The following is a 12,842-nucleotide window of genomic DNA, read 5'->3' on the forward strand; positions in this document are numbered from 1 at the left end:
TAAAGGTGGTAAAATATGGTCTGGAGTTATATTTTTGTTTGAATTTGCCGACGGGCGATAGATAGATGGTGTCAACTTTACAAGTTGAAATTAAACCAGACTACATATAGCGAGTATTCGTATCGATATCGATAGTGTGTTAAGTTGGTAGATTGCCATGATACGTTGCAGGGTTGGTATGTCGAGTTGAAACACTGACTCTAACTTATAACTTTATTTATGATTTACAACATCCATCAACATAAGGTTACTAAGATGTTGTTTCACGGGGTAGTCCTTCAGGACACCCTTCTCGCATGACTGCTAACTAGCATAGTAACGATCTTAATCTTAATATGAATAATAACAATACTATAATGCCAATATTAATCCCTCTGTGGGCTATTTATATCTTCTTATAATTCGAACTTTGAGAAGTAAACGATACGTGAGTCTCTGCGAGGTTACACAAAACAAACTCCGTCAATCAACCTTCGTTTTGTGTGCGTATGTAGAAACAACATTTTTGTAACAACCTAATTACTTAAATTATATACATTTTTTAGATACATATTATATTATACAGTAAGGATTTTTCCCTTACTGTACAAGTGCTTTATAAATGTTTCCGAATCAAATGCTTCAAGGCAGATGGAAAATAGATCAAATTTTTGTCTATAATTGCTCTAGATGTGCTTAAATACTCCGATTTGGTTTTTACTGTTTATTAGTAACTTATAATAATAATGTGAAAAGAGGTGTGATAAAATTGCTTTTGCTACCAAAAACAACCAGAAATATTGAGAGTTTCTCTGGTGGGCAACCAAAACACATAAAAAAGATAAACCCAAACTACATAAAAGACATAAATAATAACTTATACTCCATCTAATTTACTTACCGTTGCACGTCATCCGCGTCATAGCCCGTGACGTCACATGATACCAACACGAAATATTTAGGCGGTAGGTGTGTTCTTTTTTAGAATCCTTTTGCCGAGTACACGGGAATTACAGCCACTAGACATATTTTAATATATACGCGTAGAAATAATATTTAAAGATTTCTGTTAATGTTAACTTCAAGAAATACACAATAATATGTTTCATTTAATTTGTATAAATGGATTATAAAGCGTTTTTATGAAGCACATTTGTTCGGAATACACTGTAACTATAATTATAACGGAGGTGATATTTTGGCATAAATTGGTAACATTTGTTTGACAGTTGCGGTGATGACACTTCATATTTGTTTATATTCTTTACTATAAGTATTAGTCCAGAAAGCCACTGCGCATCCGCTAGGAAAAATATTCCAATTCGGATTTTTTGCACAATCTTACTCAAAAAGGACTCCTTTTAACAAATTTGCATGTTGCCAGGATCAAAAGGTGGTCAAAAATTTTTTAAACGTTTTTTTTTTGTTTTTTTCTTAAAATTATTTTTTTTGCATGGAAAAAAGTTTTTTTAGGTTTTTGGATCATTCCAAACAGAGAAGGTCTTTAGTGACTTTTCTCTAAAAATGATAGTTTTTGACATATAAGCGATTAAAAATTGAAAAATTGCGTAATCGGGCATTTTTAACCCTCAAAAACTATGTGAAAAACTAAAAATTTGAATGTTGCCAAGGTAGGCAGATATTCTTTAAACATCGGTTAATGAAATCCCGAAGAGTTTTTTGCAATACAATATTCAAAACTCCTTTGTTTTTTCACTGGCGAAGCGTCCATGTAACCATTGTTACCATTGGTAACAGTTAAAATTTGTAAATAAATATTTTATGACTACTATGAAATAATTCCATTTATATTTTTCAAAAATAGAAATATTTGTTAATAGTATCTACCTAATTCAGTAAAATAGCCAACTAGACGCAGGAAAATATCAGCGAGTTTATGTAAAATCGGTTGCACGTTATTATAATACGCCCTTACCACAGTATAAAGAGGTTCCATATTTATTATACTGTGCCCTTACCGTGCGCCGCGCCGTTTACCACTTCTGTGAGTGGTAACGATAGTAGGATCTTTGACTGGATCGTCTCTGAAAATTTTGCGGGGACGATGGCTCTGAAACCGCGTATTGGTGTTACCAAATTTTAATTTGGTGACGCTAGGTAGGGCCGGTGGTGTCTATCGGGACGGAAAATACCGACCGTAAGAATATCAGACTTAATAAATGCAATTTTAATTATTATTATAATTATAGGTAATAATTATAATTCCATTTATGAAGTCTGTTATTCTTAGGGCCGGTATTTTCTCGATTAAACTCCGGTTAGTTAACCGTACCGGCCCTTTGGATTCGATTATTGCATAATATGCATTATTAATTATTATAACTTGTAATTATGTTATTTATAACTTGTTGTTATTTATAACTTGTAACTGTACTTGCTTATTATACAGATAATATATCTATACCTTTTTATCCTATATAAATCATATTAATCGATTTTAATTACTTGTCGAAATATATTAATTAACAACAACATTATTATAATATGACATATAATAATATTGATTATACAGTACATTGTAGTGTATAATCAATAAAATAAAAATTATTTAATATTTTAGGCTAAAAATGACAAATGAATGTACTGATTAGTATACTAATTATACAATTTGGATTTTTTAATAAAGTATAAAGGTGATATAATACATATTTTACCTAAAAACAACAAATATGTTTTTAGTTTGTAGATACTTTATATAATATCTTAAATTTTTAATTTTTTAATTTTATTTCTGTATTTCATCTATTTTTATAATAGACCTGGATCGCGCGTACCAAAAAAAAGTTGATTAATAGCAAGCTGAAAATTCACGGTGTCTAGTCGAACAAACTTTGATATATGGGAACACTGTATATATAAAAATATTTATAAAATACATTATATATATATATATATATATATATATATATATATATATATATATATATATATAGATAATATATAATATATCTGGTATATATTTAATATCTGGTTTTGGTAACACTTTAGAAAAAGTCACGCGTCGCCACTGTGTTTTTTAATTGCTAATCAAGCGTGCGCGACACTATTTTCCACCGACAGTATGGTGCAAATGAAAGGAATATATTCATTATTTCGTAAACCGACGACTTTAAGGAAAAATCACGAAATAGGTCGATTTTTATTTTTAAGTTATGATATTGTGGCATATATGGTATACTAGTGACGTCATCCATCTGGACGTGATGACGTAATCGATGCTTTTTTTAAATGAGAATAGGGGTCGTATGCTAGCTCATTTGAAAGGTTCTTCAATTCTCTATTCAGTCATCTAAACATTTACATAATTATTTATACAGGGTGTACAAAAATTTTTTATTAAATTAAATTATTTGACAAAAAAAGAAGTAGAAGGACACCCTGTACAAAAAATTATGTAAATGTTTACATTACTGAATAGAGAATTGAAGAATCTTTCAAATGAGCTACCACACGACTCCTATTCTCATTTTAAAAAAATCATCGATTACGTCATCACGCCCAGACGGATGACGTCACTAGTATACCATATAATATGCCACAATTTCATTACTTAAAAATAAAAATCGACCTGTTTCGGGATTTTTCCTTAAATTCGACGGTTTACAAAATAACGAATTTATTCCTTTCATTTGCACCATACTGTCGGTGGAAAATAGTGTCGCGCACGCTTGATTAGCAATTAAAAAACAAAGGAGTTTTGAATATTGTGTTGCAAAAAACTCTTTGGAATTTCATCAATCGATGTGTAAAGAATATCCACCTACCTTGGAAACATTCAAATTTTCAGTTTTTCACATAGTTTTTGAGGGTTAAAAATGGCCGATTTCGCAATTTTTCAATTTTTAGTCGCTTATATGTCAAAAACTATCATTTTTAAAAAAAAGTCACTAAAGACCTTTTCTGTTTGGAATGATCCAAAAAATCTAAAAAAACTTTTTCCCATGCAAAAAAAATAATTTTAGGAAAAAAACAAAAAAAAAACGTTTAAAAAATTTTTGACCACCTTTTGGTCCTGGCAACATGCAAATTTGTCAAAAGGAGTCCTTTTTGAGTAAGATTGTGCAAAAAATCCGAATTAGAATATTTTTCCTAGCGAATGCGCAGTGGCTTTCTGGACTATATTTGTTTCATTATATTTATTGTTACCTCGACACCGTAAGGCCGATGCCACATTATGCGTTTTGAACGGATGCGATGAAAACGCATCCGTTTTCAACGCAACCGGACCGACCTGTCACACTATGCGTTTAGTCTTGTGCAGTTTGTAAGCGCGTACCGATGACTCAAAACGCATCCGTTTCCAACGCAACCGGACCGATCTGTCACACTATGCGTTTTCACCGGATGCGGCGGAAACGCATCCGGTCAAAACGCATAATGTGGCATCGGCCTAAGATACAAGAGGACGGCTTAAGTAAGTAAGTATATTTACTGTTTTTATCATGTACTTTAGCGTAAGATTATAACTTAATTCTTGTTTTTTATTTCTAAAGTTTTTATTTATTTACATTGAATATTAATTTGTTTTGCTGTATAATCCACTTCCGCAAAAATTGTGTGATGTATTTGATTTAAAATGAATTCAAGAATTTTTTGTAATTGGGCAACAATGTCAACTTAGATCTCTAACGTAGATAATGACGTGCAACGGTAAGTAAATTAGACGGACTGTATATGCATTCAGTTCCCTTAATTTTTCTAACTAGGGTGTTTATTGGGTTGAATTTGTCTGTCTGTGGTTTAAGTTTCATGTCAGCTAATATATTTTTGTTTCAACAATTTTTTTCTTTGATTTTGGACCTTGTTAGTGGGGGAGGGGGGAGAGGATTTCCCCTTTTTCCCTGATCCGCCACTGAGCCTACTCACGATCACTCCAAACTGCCAAATTGATTATCATTTCGTATTTGACGTGTTTCAGTGAAGACGCACAATGTCGGATTTCGAAGAAGAACTTTTACTTTGTGCGGCGGCTGTTTGTCATCATACATATTTAAACTTACTATAAACGTACATTGTTAGAAATATTATTTCTAAAAACATAAATAATTGTTAGAAATATTATTTCTAACAATTATAAAAGCTAATTTTTCCCACCAAAGCCATAAATTCCAAAAAAAGAAGAAAAAAAAAGAAAAAACCTGCGCATTACTAAACCCTTCCTCGAGGCATTTACGAGTGGAAAGTTATGTTGCAAAATTTTTCGTCAAGTTATCACGAAAAAGGATAAAATGTTAGATTTTTTCTTAATAAACACTATGACGCAGTAAAACTTTCGATACCTACGAGATGGTACATAATATGCAGAACCTATTTTACTTAAAATCAGGTCCGAGGCACTACATAATTTTCGGGCCCCTAAATATAATTTAATAATAATATTAATTAAGTTAATTAGTTAATATTGATAACAAATTTTTTAATTGTTCTAAGCTCTTCTTCTTCTTAACGTGCCCTATCAAGTCCTCTTAACGTTGGCGATTAACATGGCGAAACTGTCTCTGTCTCGAGCTATTCTAAATAGTTGTTCTGCTTTCTTTATTCCTGTCCACTCCCGGATATTCTTCAACCAAGAGGCCTGCTTTCTACCAATTCCTCTGCGTCCTTCGATTTTACTCATCATAATAAGTTGAAGAATATTATACCGGTCTCCCCTTACTACGTGTCCAAAATAGGTCATCTTTCTATATTTGATGTTATCAAGCAGCTCGCGGGCAGCATTTGCTCTCTTAAGGACTGCCCCACTTGTCAGAGTAGCCGTCCATGGTATTTTCAGTGTACGTTTGTGCAGCCACATTTCAAAGGCCTCCAAACGATTAATGGTCGATATTTTTAATGTCCATGCTTCGACACCATACAAGAGGACTGACCAAAAGTAACATTTAATCATGCGCTTTCGAAGTTTAAGTTGCAAGTTATCATTACAGAAGAATGACCTCATTTTTAAAAATGTCGTGCGGGCTATCTCGATTCTACATTTTATCTCTTTATCTGGATCTAGTTGTTCAGTAATATGGCAACCAAGATATTTAAAACTGAGTACTCTTTGAATTATATGACCATCAACATATAACTGTGAATCTTGATGGGCCAAACGGCTAAATACCATGTATTTTGTTTTTGAACAGTTTATGTTTAGGCCAAACTCTCTTCCCACTGTGTCAATGGCATTTAAAAGGTGTTGTAATGTATTCATATCATCACTTAAAATAACTGTATATCTGCTTGTATTTATCAGAATTCCATTAACTTTCACACCCCATTCCAAAATAAGGAGCGCTTCTTTAAATATTCTATCTGAATATAAATTGAATAACAGTGGGGACAGTATACAACCCTGTCTGACACCTCTTTGTATTTTGCATATTTCTGTTAATTTTCTTTTTATCCAAGCTGTCGCTGTTTGACGCCAGTATAATTTTATTTTTTATTAATACTTTAATTAATTTGTGATGTTGTACTCGATCAAAGGCTTTCTCATAGTCAATAAATACAGCAAATACGTCTTTCCTTTGATCTGGTATTTCTGCAATAATACATTTAGTGCAAAGAGTGCGACCCGGGTTCCCAGTCCATTTCTGAAGCCAAATTGTGTTTCATCCTGGTCTTCTTCACATTTATCTCTGATTCTACTGTGGATGATACATAGAAAGATTTTCAAAGTGTGGCTCATGTGGTTCTAAGACCACAGTTGACAAATTTGAAAATTTATCTTGTTTTATTGCAATAAAAATTTTTTGATGATCTTTCCGGGCCCCATTAAAATGCGGGCCCGAGGCAGGTGCCTCACTGGCCTAGTGGTAAAATAGGCCCTGTACATATGCCTTTTTTATTGACTTCCCCCAGATATTCCAGTTACACAGTAATTTTTCGATTTGTCAAGTGCTTTTTCGGTTTCGTTGGGGTATTATCTACTAAAGTATGTTAACTGCGTCCAGCGAGACTTGTTGTTTCAACGTCGCAGGATTAACAAGCCCTCAGCTTTTTCGTCCTAATCCAATTTTTCCATTACCTACCTCATCTCATCCCTTCGTTTCGTTGTAAAAAATCCATTAAGAGGGCTACACTACATAACACACAGATGCAGATGTCGTCAATGTAAAAATAGCCCAACGAACAGAACTTCATTATACACCGACAAACGACTCGAAGTTAAATAAGTTTATGAATGCGTTTGATTGTTATGGCTATGGTTTCCTGTGTAGCAATGGCCCGATCTACTCGGTAGTTTCTGTTCTTTTAAATGAGCCGTTTACTTTTGCTGAGCTAGTAGGGGTTGTTACGGCCCCGTGCCATATGTTCCAATGTTTGTTCTTGTAATTTAGGCCAGTAAATTTGTAGAGTAGTTTTCCTCGTCAGTCGTCACGACAGATTTGCTGAAAAATTTAGATTTAGGTTCCTCTTAAGCTGGATTTATGTACGGGCCCTGGAACAGTAGAAGGCGCGCGTCCCAGTTGTCGCCCGTCCCGTCTTCAACGTGCCCGCAAGACAACTACCTCCCGTCCTAAGATAAATCAGCCTTGGCCCCCTACTTCATTATATTGGACTCGAGCCCAGAGTTGATATTACTAGGGGGGGTGAAGCCCACCTCTTCTCAGAGGTGAAATAACATGCGTTTAAGATCAGTCCGGAAATGGATAAACTGATTAATTCTAAGCAATTTTTGTTCTAGAGTTTTTTCATTAAGTCAACACTTTTCGAGTTATTTGTGAGTCCATTTTTCAACAAAACACCACGTTTTTAGACGGATTTTCGCAAATAACTCAAAAAGTAAGTATTTTATTGAAAAAATGTTCGTATCAACAATATAGCTTATAAATAAAAAACGAAAAAATGGTGTAGGTATGTATGAAGTCGGTAGACCCAGTAAAGGCAGAGTTGTAGTTCATGAAAAGTGTGTTCTTATTCGTCAAGTTTCAAATAGAATATTTCAACGTAAAATAACCAAAAAATGAGGCACTTTTTGGGGAAAACTCATCAGAACGTTAACGTGTTTAAACAAGATTTATTTTTGTTTTTTTTTTATAAAAATTTTCAGCGTCAAAACTAAGCAACTTACTCTCAAAATAAAGTTGGTACCTTTTTTTTTGTAAAAAAAAATCATGAAAATCTCCTAATTAGCATCCCAAATGAAATTAATCGTGAACGATTACAACTTACTTTATTTATGTATATTGTTTATTATCTGAAGTTTCACCGTTTCGAAGCGCTTGATTTAAAAAAAATGGTTTTAAATAAAAAAAAAGTTTTGAAATTAAAAAAACGCCTTATTTTTAAAATAACGTAAAAAGTATTATTGATACGCAAAATTTCGAGTAGTAAAAATTACACTCTAAAATGGTCAATTCCTGGCCTAATTCGGGATCGTTTCGGCACAGTTTGAAGATTGTAGCACATTTTGTCGTCGGACCGTTCAGAATGGCCGCTTTTAGATATTTTTAATGACGCTTGACTTGTTGAGTCAAAATCACGTACATAATGGGTCGCGTTGTGCCAATATGGTCCAGGAGATTTAAAAGTAATTACTAAATTGTTTAAATATTAATTGCAAGAGTAAAGTAAATACTTTAAACAGTTTTACAATCAATCATGACGTTTACGTTTTACGCTTGACTTGTCGAGTCAAAATCACGTAATTTAGTCGCGTTGTGCCAATATGGTCCACGGGATTTAAAAGTAATAACTAAATTGATTAAATATTAATTGCAAGAGAAAAGTACTTTAAACAATTTTACAATCAATCATTTTTGACATATTATTCTTTAAAACCAGAAATTTACAAGTTTTTATTGAAAAAAAAAATTTGGATTTTTGCAATACCTACTATTTTTTCAATCAAGTTTCTTTCTTTTTATAAACCACCCCTCAATCAATGTTATTTGAATTGTTGTTTTTAATCCCCTCTCTCCTCAATGGGCACTACAGAGGTTGGCAACTACAACTGAATCGTTTATTGTTGAAAGGGGGTAAGCACCATTTTCAACAGTTTCGCAGTATAAACTATATCCATACAGTGCATCAGTGCTTGCTTCCTTTTAACTAGAGCATCATTTTCTCGGCCCCGTTTGATTTCCCGGGAATCGAGAAATTTAAAAATAAAAAGAAGAAATTGATTTTGTTTTCATTTTTTAATGCAATTAGTATAAAAACATTTAAATTTGATTACATATTAAAAATGTTCAGAAAAATTCAACAATTTAAAAGAAAATTCAAAATTTTAAAGGAAATTTTAAAAGTAGAAAACATAAATTAGTGTTTAAATCTGAATTTTCTTTGTTTTTATTATTGAAATATGTTTAAAAAAAACATAAATTGTTGAGTGTTTGATCTTTCAGGCTGGCTCTTTTTTTGCTGAAGTCGAAAACGCATTTTCTGTTGATGTAAGTAAGTCTGATGCTTTTTAGTGCAGATCATTTTTTTTAAACATCCGGTCAGCTGATTTGCTCCAATATAATAACGTATTAAATTTCCTATGTACTAATTCTTCATAAACATAATTTTAATTCAAAATAAATATTTCTGTTATCATTCTGGATACTTCCAAATGAATCAGATCGTCGCATAGACAAAATAATGCTTATGCCGCCTGATATGGTAGATTCTGATCTGATTTAAGGCCATAATTGTAAGGTTTAAAATATAATTGAAAAATAAATATTTTAAGTGGATTAATTTAAAATGATTATTAAGCAGACAGACATAATAATTGTATCAGACTCATTAATTTATTCATTGTGAGTTAGTAGATAATATTTAACCCTCATAATTTAAAATAGATTATTTAAAAAAATCCCGGGAAATCTGTAAGAATTCCCGGGAATCGGGATTTCCATTTTTTACTGATTTCCCGGGAAATTTGTTCCGGGAATGCAGCTCTACTTTTAACACCAAATGACGCGGATAAAGAAAGAGAGAAGGGTTTTTTACCGTAACTCGAAAAGAAGAAAATGCTGCTTACCCCCTTTCAACAATAATCGATTCAATTGCAAACTTTTTTCTGTCTTCAGCTGTTCAAAATTTAGTCCTGTCCATTGTCAGATATTTCTTAGCCACGATAGTCCTTTCCGTCTATTCCTCTCTTTCCCTCGATCTTTTCTATCACTGTTAGTTGAGCATATTGGTACTTATTATTTCGCAGATAGTGGACTAAGTATGATGTTTTCTAACTGTCACCGCTGTATCGTATGTCCGAAGTGACCGAACCATTTTAGACTTCTTCTCTCGACCATGTCTACCGCTGTTTCGTGTGCCTGCATCGTTCTTCTTATTTCTTCGTTACGCACTCTGTCCAATCGGGAGATTCCAGCACTTCTACGTAGTCCATTTCCACAGCATTGATCCTTCTTCTGACCTCCGCTGTTAATGTCCAGACTTCGCTTCCATACATTAGCACCGATTCCACATATTATTTCCTATTCTTAATTTTGTATTTCTGGATATATTTTTATTCCACCACACGGAATTCAAGCGACCTAATAACTTCCTACTTTGTTCAACTCGCCTTTGGATTTCTTTGTTTTCGACACCTTCTCTGCTTATTACAGCTCCCTGATATTTGAATTCTTCAACCTGTTTAACTGATGTGTTCTCTTTTATTAGGATTTCAAAGTTGGCGTCAGAATTCACGACTAGATTTTTTGTTTCTTCTATATTTATACGAGTATTTAATCCCCATTTTCTGTATGCTGAATAAAGGTGGGTTAACATAAATTCCAATTCTGCACATAATTCTAAAGTTCTCAATTATTTAAAGAAATATGTAGACAGAAAATGAGAAATTTGATGAAGTTTCTAGAACATTCGATAAGATACAAAAAAAATGTGGAAGACGTAGAAGCGAAGATCAAACAATTAGAGAGCATGATAACCAATACGAAAGTGCTACCACCACTTAATGCAGTACTTTTAGATCCTATAGTGATAGAAGGATCACCGAGGGACGAAACGTCGCATCATATCAGATTCAAATTGACACCATTTGATGGGAAGTCTTCTTGGTCCTTATACCTTAGACAATTTGAAGCTATTGCGACAGCTATTCATTGGACCGAACAAGAAAAAGCTGTTCCCTTACTGCCACTCTACGAGGTGATTCTGCAGATATCCTACGATCGATTCCTAAGGGTCAAGAAAAATGGTAACCAGACCTTGTTCACTCGTCTGGAAAAACAATATGGAGATGTCCATGGACAACAAGTATACAAATCACAACTGCGAAGTAGAATTCAACGAGCACGTAAGAATCTGCAAGAATTTGAAGCAGGTGTTGCTCGTCTGGTGCGGTTGGTTTATCTGGAGGCGCCAGAAAACGTTATGGATGAAATTGCTGTACTACCTTCTCAATTGGTTGAAAGAGAGTGAACTACAGAAAGCTTTACGACTAACAAGACTGACAGTTTTAGATGAAACGCTTGCTATTGTCTTGGAACACGAAACAGCTAGTCAAACTTCAGGAAGAAAAATGAGCTAGGTACTTTGGTCACATACTAAGAAATGTAAAATATATTATGAGTTGATGACTGATGTCATTGGTTATACAAGGGAAAGTGGAAGTAAAAAGAGGACCGGGGAGACGAGGCACGTTCTGGTTGAATATTTTAAAGAAGTGGAGTGGAAAACAGAGTAAAATGGGCCGTGGTGATCACCAATGTCCTTAAAGAATGACGCACACGAAGAAGACTATTTAAAAAATGTTTTGTAAAGGAAAATAGGTTTGTTCGGGATACTGTGCCTTTTGGTCCGAATTAAATAAAACTGTATTTCAATTCATTATTTATATTATATTGTTTACACACAACGGTGACTAACTAAACTATCAACAACAAATATCAATACCTATTCCATCCTACAATGTTTGGTTATACGCACATCTATTACTAAATACGAATAATAATGTCTCACCTGATTCTGTATTTATACACAAAAAACTATTGCAACAGCACGAACAGGTCAATGTCATGTTTACCTATGGTGCGTGACTTTGTAAAGGTTAATAACAATAATAAGGTTATTCAAAGTTAGGGGTTAAACATTTTATATTAATTATTTTAAGGGTAGTTATACTATGGGTAATAATATACCACAGTTTCGATATGTCAATTCATAATGTTTATATAGGCAGATAGAAATCGCAATATTTTAAATGTTATATTCATCGATAATCCCCGGATTTTGTTTAGCATTACAGCTTTTCCTGTACAAGAGCTCAAACAAAACATTTTAAAAATCCAATAGGATAGAAAGCAGCACAGATATTTTTCCCGTCCAATCCCGATATTGAAAAATCCCCAACAGCAGGTACGGTGAAAAAAACACAATACCGAACATTTTCCCAACTAAGCATACCTGAAAACAAAAATATCCAGAGTGCACACAATCAGTCCTGCAGGACGGATCTATTCCCGAAATTATATTTGCTTACGCTCATTCAGTAATGGAAATTCGCAATCTAGATATGAGTCAGACCAGAAAACGGACGGAATAATGGAATATTTGCATGATGGAACGAACTATACTGTACCGGGTGTCCCAATAAGAATGGCTCTCGGCCATATCTCAGGAACCGTTTATAGTAGAGCTTTGAAATAAAAAATTTTATAACAAAAGTTGCCTCAGGAAAAGCCTGGAAATTATTTTCATCATTGTGGGTCCACCGCTAGAGGGCGTAATTGAATATCAAAAATTAAAAAATCTAAATTTTACAAAATTTTCCTAATGAAGGGGCACTGGAAATCCGATTATTGTATTCTTCATCAAATTCTGCGCATATTTGATTTAACAAGTTTAACTCTACCTTTGCAAATAAGAGGTGGGGGTGAGTGGGAACCTTGTTATGAAAAAATGGC

The 12,842-nt window shown here is 33.5% G+C and overlaps 1 protein-coding gene across 1 annotated transcript in view; it reads left to right on the forward strand.

The window, feature by feature from the left end:
- LOC114324916 (tyrosine-protein kinase-like otk) overlaps window positions 1-12,842 on the forward strand; it is a 463,747-nt gene that overhangs the window by 30,833 nt on the left and 420,072 nt on the right. The gene's annotated exons all lie outside the window — the stretch shown is intronic.

This window comes from Diabrotica virgifera, chromosome 9 (assembly GCF_917563875.1).
Source record: "Diabrotica virgifera virgifera chromosome 9, PGI_DIABVI_V3a".
In the NCBI taxonomy this organism is placed as follows: domain Eukaryota; kingdom Metazoa; phylum Arthropoda; class Insecta; order Coleoptera; family Chrysomelidae; genus Diabrotica; species Diabrotica virgifera.